Here is an 8902-nt window from a genome sequence, read left to right as displayed (position 1 = left end):
GGCATATTTTATTACAATATAAGTTAACAGAATGATTTCAGAATGGTGAATGTCTTGGTAAAAACATGATCAAATGACATCAACCTCAATAAAACTAAAATTAAAATGGAATTAAATTTTAAATTGAATAGGATGAGTTTAACTGATAAACTAAAGCACATAAATTCTTTATTTTTATTTTTTATTTTTTTGAATATTTTATTTATTTATTTGACAGAGAGAGACACAGCAAGAGAGGGAACACAAGCAGGGGGAGTGGGAGAGGGAGAAGCAGGCTTCCTGTGGAGCAGGGAGCCCGATGTGGGGCTTGATCCCAGGACCCTGGGATCATGACCTGAGCCGAGGCAGACACTTAATGACTGAGCCACCCAGGCACCCCATAAATTGTCTTTTAAAAGGGCAGAATTCAGGGCACCTGGGTGGCTCAGTCGGCTAAGCATCTGTCTTGGGCTCAGGTCATGATCCATGGTCCTGGGATTGAGACCTGTATCGGCCTTCCTGCTCAGAGGGGAGTCTGCTTCTCCCTCTGCCTCTGCCCCCACTCATGCTCTCTCTCTCTCTCTCAAATAAATAAGTAAAATCTTTAATAAAATAAAAGGGCAGAATTCTGCTCCTTGCCAAGGTAGAGTAGCAAGAGACTGCATTTGCCCTCCTACCTGAAATAACCAAAGAAAGAAAAATGAACAAAATATATGAAACAATGGTTTTGAAGAGACTGAACCTCAGGGAAAAAAGACCGTGATCCCTGAGATCAGGGAAACAAATGAGTGTCCCAGCTTATTTGAGAGCTTTCAGGTAACAGTACAGGGAAGGGGACCCAAGCAAAGTAAGACCCAACTACATGTTCTCTACATGAAACCCACTTAATATAAAGACATAAATCGAGGCAGAAAGCAAATTGGTAGTTTCCAGAAATGGAAAGAGGGAAAACAGGAAGTGACTGCTTAATGGGTATAAGGTTTTCTTTTGGGGTGATGAAAATATTTGGGAACTAAATAGAGGTAGTGTTAACACAACAATGTGAAGGTACTAAATGCCATTAAATGGTTATTTTGATGTTATGTGGATTTTACCTGGAAAAAAAAAACTGACCAGGCACACAATGTAAATGACAACCAGCAGAAACAGAGACCCACAGGAGATCTAGAGAATGCAGTTATAAAACTCAGACTTTAAAATAATTGTGCTTGCTGCATTCATTGAGAGATGAAAGATATGACAGTATTTTGACAGAGAAATATAAACTATAAAAAAAAGAAACCAAAGGGAAATTCTAGAACTGTATGTAGAACAATCAATATTAGTAACTCAGTGGATGGGTTTAATAGCAGAATAGCAGAATAGATAGGTGAAGAGAAAATTAATAAATTTTTGATGGAATTAGAAGATAATATCCAGAATATAGTATTGAGAGATGAAAAGATTAAAAACAAAGGTAAAGATTAGAGACAAAGAAGTTACAGAAAGGAATCCTGTAAGGAGAGGAGAGGAGAGGTGGGACAGAGCAGTATGTAAAGTGTTAATAGTTAGGAATTTTAAAAAATGGATTAAAGATATTAAGCCATATATTTATATCCGACTTCCAAGCAGAAACAATGGAATCTGGAAGACAATAGAATGGTATCTTCAAAATGCTTAAAGGAAATATCAGCCAATAAATTGTGTAGCCCGCAAGTGCTCTAGCCGTTCATAAGTGGGACGTTAACTTAGGACAAGAAAGAATCACGAGATGGGTAAAGACTGTACAGTCCACTAAAGAGGCATGAGCAAGGGATGTTTTCCAGGCAGGTGGTTAGGAAATCTCAAGGACTACAAGTAGAATCGTGAGTTGGTCTGTTTGGGTGAAGCTGAGCCCCCATTACTAGGGGTGGAATGAAAATTGAGTCTGGGGAAGGTCAGTAGGAGCAGGATGTGAATGATCTCATTCTACAAGTGATGGGAGAGGGAAGGTGTTCTTGCGGCATCCTGCTTGTTTCTTGGTAGGATACTGCTACTAAAAGTCTTTCTAACATTTTCCTGCCACTACCCAATAGGTATAAATCATACTGTCTCTTGGTACTTTACTATGCGTGAAGTTAAATTTAGATAAGTACCAGCTTCAGTCTGCACTGTACTTTCATTCCCTTGAGAGGAAATATTACTGATTACCGCTTTTAAAGAACCCAATTGCAAAGAATCTTATTTCCTCTTTGACTTGTTCCTCTGGAGATAGAGTGAGACAGTAAATTAGGGAATGAAGGGAAAATAAAGAAGTTCCCCTTCAGAGTTGTTTCCATATGGCTGACCTTTTAAATGACTCTCTCTCTTTCTAAGCACCATACTTTCAGTCCTAACCTTTGCCTTTCTTGTAGGAAAGTTCCGTTTCCTATGAGTTTGCAAACGTTTGATATTATCCAACTTTCAAATTTTAGCCCATCAAATGAGTATAGGTTGGAGGGTGGAGGAAGTGGGGAGATACTGGATAAAAGGTACAAACTTCCAGTTACAAGATTAACAGATTTGGGGATCTCATGAACTGTGTGGTGATTATAGCTATTGATACTGTATCATATACTTGCATGTTGCTAAGAGAGTGGATCTTCCATGTGTTCACACCAAAAAAATGCTAACTATGTGACAGATGAAGGTGGTAGCTAATACTTATGGTGGTAATCACTTTGTGATATGTAAATGTATCAAATCAACACTTCGTACACCTTAAACTTACACAATATTAAGTGTCAGTTGACCTCAAGAAAGCTGGAGGGAAAAAAAGATTTCTCAAGTTTAATTTATAGCCTTTTGCTGATTTTAAATTTCCACCATACATTTGGTATAGTGCTCTACTTCTAACTGCTGTGTGCAATGTATAACTTTCCAAGCAGGGTGTACACAAGGGGCTTTCAGGGTCACAGATATATGTACACATTTAATTGCATTAGATGGTGTCAGGTTGCTCTTGAGAATAGTTGCACAACAAGTCTTTCCTCTCACCACCAAAGTATGAAAGTTCCGTTTCCTACAAGTTTGCAAACGTTTGATATTATCCAACTTTCAAATTTTAGCCCATCAAATGAGTATAAAGTGATGCTTCATTCTTTCATTACTGAGGTTGAGCTTTTCTTCACATACTTATTAGCCATTTGGGTTTGCCTTATTTATATCCTTTGCCAATTTTCTAATTAGGTGCCCTATCTTTTCTTGTGTTCTGCAAGATTTCCATATATATTTTAGAGCAATACTGTCCAGTAGCACTTTATGAGATGATGGAAATGTGTTCTTTTTTTAAAAAAAAAGATTTTATTTATTTACCTGAGAGAGAGAGAGAGTGTGTATGTGCAGGGGGAGGGCAGAGGGAGAGGGAGAGAGGAAGCAGATTCCCTGCTTAGTGGGGAGCCTTATGTGGGGCTTGATCCCAGACCCTGAAATCATAACCTGAGCCGAAGTCAAATGCTTAATGATTGAGCCACAGGGTGCCCCTGGAAATGTGTTCTATTTGTGCCCTCCATTATGGTAGGCACTCACCATGAGTGGCTGTTGAGTACTTGAAATGTGACTAGTGCAACCAAGGAACTGGATTTTAAATTTTATTTAATTTTAATTAATTTTAACTTAAATGTAACTAGCCAAGTGTGACTAGCGACTACTACATTGGACAACGCGGGATCTAGGTATTAATACCTTGTCAGTTTTTGGCATTGCAAATATCTTCTCCTGATTTGTCAACTGTTTAATAGCTTAGCAGAAGTTCTTAATTTTGATGTGTTTAAATCCATACATCCTTTTGCTTTATGGTTTGGCTTTTTTAAGTGGTCTTTTTTAGGGAAGAATTCTCTATAAACTTCAGTATCACAAATATAATCTCTGGAATTTTCTACTCTTACCTTTAAGCTTTCCCTTTGACATTTAGTTCTTTAATCCAACAGAGGCTCTTATTTGTAAATGGTGTAAAGAACGTGCTTTGTTTTTCTGCACATAATGAATCAGTTTTCCCAACTCAATTCATTAAATGGTGCTTTCTTTTTCTGGCAGAGTGTGGAAGCATTTTTTAAAAGATTATATACCAGGTCCAATAATACCTAGATCTGTTAGCCCTTTGTTCTGTACAATGGTCCATTTGCCTGTTCCCATGTGAGTATCCACTGTTTTAAAACTTTACCTTTATAGTATGTCTTCATAATTAATTGGTAGGACAATTTGTTTTTCTTTGCTTTTCAAGATCAAATTGAGTATTTGAGAAGCCTTGTTCTTCTGTTAAATTTTAGAATAAGTTTATCATTTTTTTCAAAACTCTTGGTGAATTTTAATAGGGATTGCATTTAATTTATAGTTTAATTTTGGAAGAAGCAAATTCTTAACGTGTTGTTGTTATATCCATGTACATTTATGTAAATCAGTCAGGTTTTTTTTTCATGTTTAACAGCTTTTTCTCCCCCACACCTTTTTTTAAGGCTTTATTTTTGAGTAATCTCTATACCCGATATGGGCCTTGAACTCACAACCCTGAGATCAAGAGCCGCACACTGACAGAGCCAGCCAGGTGCCCCATCATGTTTAATAGCTTTATAAAAATAAAATCATCATACAAAATCCTGCACATATTTGAAATTGCAAATTGGCAGGCTTTGACATGCCATGAATGAGGCCATGAAACCATCACCAATATCAAGATAGTGATAGTGAACAAATTTCACCCACCCCAAACTCCTTGTGCCCCTCTGTAATCCTTTTCTCCTATCCCTCCCCACACCCCACATCATGCAACCAGTGATTGCTTTCTGTCACTATAGATAGAAAGAGTCCTTTGCATTTTTGAAAGTTTTTAATACATGGAATCACACATTGTCTGGCTTCTTTCACTCAGTATAAAAGTTTTGAGATTCATTGATACTGTAGCATGAATCAGTAGTTCGTTCCTTTTTATTGCTGAGGAGTATTCTACTGTATGGATATGCCACAAATTTGTTTATCCATTCACCCATTGGTAGGCATTTGGGTGGTTTCGTCTTCATAACACCACTATTTTCAAGAGCAGGAGAAATAGCTGATTTTCCTAACACATAGAAACAGACACAAAGAGTTAGACAAAATGAGGAGAAGGATGAATATGTTCCAAATGAAAGAACGGGACAAAAGCACAAGAGATCTAAAAATATCACAGCAAGAGACCTAAATGAAACAGATAAGTAATATGCTTGATGGAAAATTTAAAGTATTGGTCATAAAGATACTCACTGGACTTGAGAAAAGAGTGGAGGACCTCAGTGAGACTCTTAACAAAGAAACAGAAAACAAAAAAGAACCAATAGAGATAAAAAAAAAAAACCTCTATACCTGAAATTAAAAATACAGTAGACTAGAGGAAGCCGAAGGAAAAAAAAAATCAGTGATCTAGAGGACAGAGTAATGGAAAGCAATCGAGTTGAATGGGAGATAAAAAATAATAAATGAGGGTTAAGGGAAACTCAGTGACACCATCAAGCATAACATTTGCATTTCAGGGATCCCAGGAGAAGAGAGGGAAAGGGGGCAGAAAAATTATTTGAAGAAATAATAGCGGACAACTTCCTGAATCTGGGGAAGGAAACAGAAATCCAGATCCAGGAGGCATAGAGGTCAACCCAAGGAGGTCCAGACCAAGACACATAGTAATTTAAATGGCAAAAAACAGTGATAGAGAATTTAAAAGCAGCAAGAGAAATCAGTTACATACAAGGGAAACCCCAAAAGGCTATCAGCTGATGTTTCAGCAGAAACTTTGCAGACCAGATGAAAGTGATATGATATATTCAAAATCCTGAAAGAAAACAACAACAACAACAACAACAACAAACCTGCAACCAAGAATACTCTATCTAGCATGGATATCATTCAGAATAGAAGGAGAGATAAAAGGTTACCCAGACAAACAAAAGTTAAAGGAATTCATGACCACTAAACCATCCCGACAGGAAATGTTGAAGGGGATCCTGAGTGAAAAGGAAAGATCATAAGTAGGAGTAAGAAAAGTAAAAAGCAGAAAAGAAGTAAAATTAAGTATTTCTATAAAAATCAGTCAAGGGATTCACAAAAGGATGTTAAGTATGACACCAAATACCCAAAACATGGAGGGGAGAGGAGTGAAGAATGGGTTCAAATGTGAGCAACCATCAACTTAATATGGATTGCTATGTGCATAAGATGTTATATACAAACCTAAAGGCAACCACAAATCAAAAACCAGTCATAGACTGATGATTACCAGAGAAAGGTGGGGGTGGGGAATGGGTTAAATAGGTGAAGGGGATTAATTTAAATTCCAGTTAACTAAATGCCAGTCTTACCTGGAATTTAAATTAAAACTTAAAAAAATAAAAAATAGTGCTCACTTTGGCAGCACATCTACTAAAATTAGAATGATACAGAGATTAGCATGACCCCTGCTCAAGGATGACATGCAAATTCGTGAAGCGTTCCATATTTTAAAAATAAAAATAAATGAATAAAAGTATAATTTATTTAGATATTTTCAAATATTAAACTAGTCAGATATGCAAAGAATAAAGAGAAAGGAATCCAAGTATATCACTAAAGAAAGCCAGCAAACCGTAAGAGAAGAAAGCAAGAGAAGAAAGGAACAGAGAAAAACTACAAAACAATCATAAAACAAGTCACAAAATGGCAATAGGTATGCTTCTATAAAATAATTACTTTGAATGTGAATGGACTAAATGCTCCAATCAAAAGACAGGGTGGCAGAATGGATAAAAAGCACGACCCATCTATGTGCTATCTACAAGAGACTCATTTCAGACCTAAAGACACATGCAGGTTGAAAGTGAAGGGATGGGAAAACATTTATCATGCAAATGGAATGAAAAGAAAGCCAGGGTAGCAATACTTAATATTGGACAAAATAGACTTTAAAACAGGCTGTAACAAGAGACAAAGAAGGACACTCCATAACCATAATGGGAAAAATTCAACAAGAGGATATAACAATTGTAAATGTTTATGCTTCCAACATGGGAACACCCAAATACATAAAGAGCAGCTATTAACAAACAAAGGAAGAAATCAGTAGTAATACAGTAATAATAGAGGACTTTAACACCCCACTTACACCAATGGATAGATCATCCAAACAGAAAATAAACAAGGGAATAGTGGCCTTGAGTGACACATTGGACCAGATGGATCTAACAGATATAGTCAGAACATTCCATCCAAAAACAGCAGAATACACATTCTTCTCAAGGGCACATGGAACATTTTCCAGAACAGATCACTATTAGGCGACAAACAAGTATCTTCAATTTCATAAATCTTTTTCTTCTCTAGTATCTGGTAGTTAATTTCAGGGTTTATATTATACATCTTTAACTTATTACAATCTACCTTCAAGTGATGTGTCACTTCACTTATAGTATTAGAAACTTATAATACTTTACTTACATTTCTCCCTTCCTAGAATTTATCATCCATTTTATACATTTGTTAAAAACTCTACAATGAAATATTATTACTTTTGTTAAGCTGTCAATTATTTTTAAAGGGACTTAATAAGAAAAATATATATATTTACCCATGTAGTTAGTTACCATTTCTGGTGCCTTTCATTTCTTTGTTTAGATCCAGGTTTATTGCTGACATCATTTCCCTTTTGCTGGAAGGATATCCTCTAATATTTTTTTGTAGTGCAGTTCTGATGATGATGAATTCTTTCAGCTTTTGTATGTCTGAAAACATCTTTATTTTGCCTACATTTTTTAAAAAGATATTTTCAGTGGCTGTAGGATTTAAAGTACAGTTTCTTCTTTCAGTACTCTAAGGATATTGCTCCCTGTCTTCTTGCTTACATTGTTTCCAGTGAGAAGTCTGTTGTTCTTACCTTTGTCTCTCTGTACATAACTCCCCTGACTCCTTCTCCAGCTGCCTTTAAGAGTTTCTCATAAATTGTTTTTAAAAATTGTTTTGGGGGTGCCTGGGTGGCTCAGTCGTTAAGCATCTGCCTTTGGCTCAGGTCATGGTCCCAGGGTCCTGGGATCAAGCCCCGCATCGGGCTCCCTGCTCAACGGGAAGCCTGCTTCTCCCTCTCCCACTCCCCCTGCTTGTGCTTTCTCTGTGTGTGTGTGTGTGTGTGTGTGTGTGTGTGTGTGTCTCTGCCAAATAAATAAATAAATAAAATCTTTAAAAAAAAATTGTTTTGTGACTTGGTGTAGTTTTCTTCATGTTTCTTAGGCTTGGGATTCATTGAATTCCTTGGGTCTTTGGAGTTTGTTTGCAAAAAACTAGGGAAAATTTCAGCCATGAAATAAAATATTTTTGACCTCCCATTCTCTTCTCTCCTATGAAGACTACATTTATATATATGTTAGGCTGATTGAAATTGTCCTGCAGTTTACAAAGGTTCCCTTCTACCTTCTTCTTCCTCCTCCCCCCTTCCTCCTTCTTCTTCTTCTCTGCCATTAATACCATCCAGCGCATTTTCATTTCAGACACTGTAGTTTTCTTTTTTTAGAAAAAAAGATTTTATTTATTTATTCATGAGACACAGAGAGAGAGAGAAAGAGAGAGAGAGAGAGAGAGAGAGAGAGAGGCATGCTCCCTTGGGATCATGACCTGAGCTGAAGGCAGACACTTAACTGAATGAGCCACCCAGGTGCCCTGGACACTGTAGTTTTCATTTCTAGAAATTTAATTTAGGTACTTTTTAAAAATATATATCTTACATTTCTATTTAAAATTTTGAACATAGAGAAGACAGTTATAATAATTGTTTGAATAGCTTTGCTTATTCTAACATCTGTGACAGCTGCTGGTTGGTTGGTTTCAATTTATTGATTATTTTTCTTATTGTGAATTGTACTTTCCTACTTCATTGCCTGGCAACCTTTGTTTTAATACCAGACATTTAATTTTACCTTGTTGAGTGCCAGGTATT

The 8902-nt window shown here is 36.5% G+C and overlaps 1 non-coding gene across 1 annotated transcript; it reads left to right on the top strand.

Moving 5' to 3' along the window:
* Nucleotides 1-6339: 6339 nt before the first annotated feature.
* Nucleotides 6340-6443, top strand: LOC112835411 (U6 spliceosomal RNA). The gene has a single exon (XR_003211219.1). It is a non-coding gene; the product is annotated as a U6 spliceosomal RNA (small nuclear RNA).
* Nucleotides 6444-8902: the final 2459 nt, after the last annotated feature.

Source organism: Callorhinus ursinus, unplaced genomic scaffold, assembly GCF_003265705.2.
Source record: "Callorhinus ursinus isolate GAN/ISIS: 27379988/994484 unplaced genomic scaffold, GSC_fseal_2.0 scaffold11, whole genome shotgun sequence".
Classification (NCBI taxonomy): domain Eukaryota; kingdom Metazoa; phylum Chordata; class Mammalia; order Carnivora; family Otariidae; genus Callorhinus; species Callorhinus ursinus.
The sequence above is the reverse complement of the archived record's forward strand: the minus strand, read 5'-3'. Positions and strand labels throughout refer to the sequence as shown.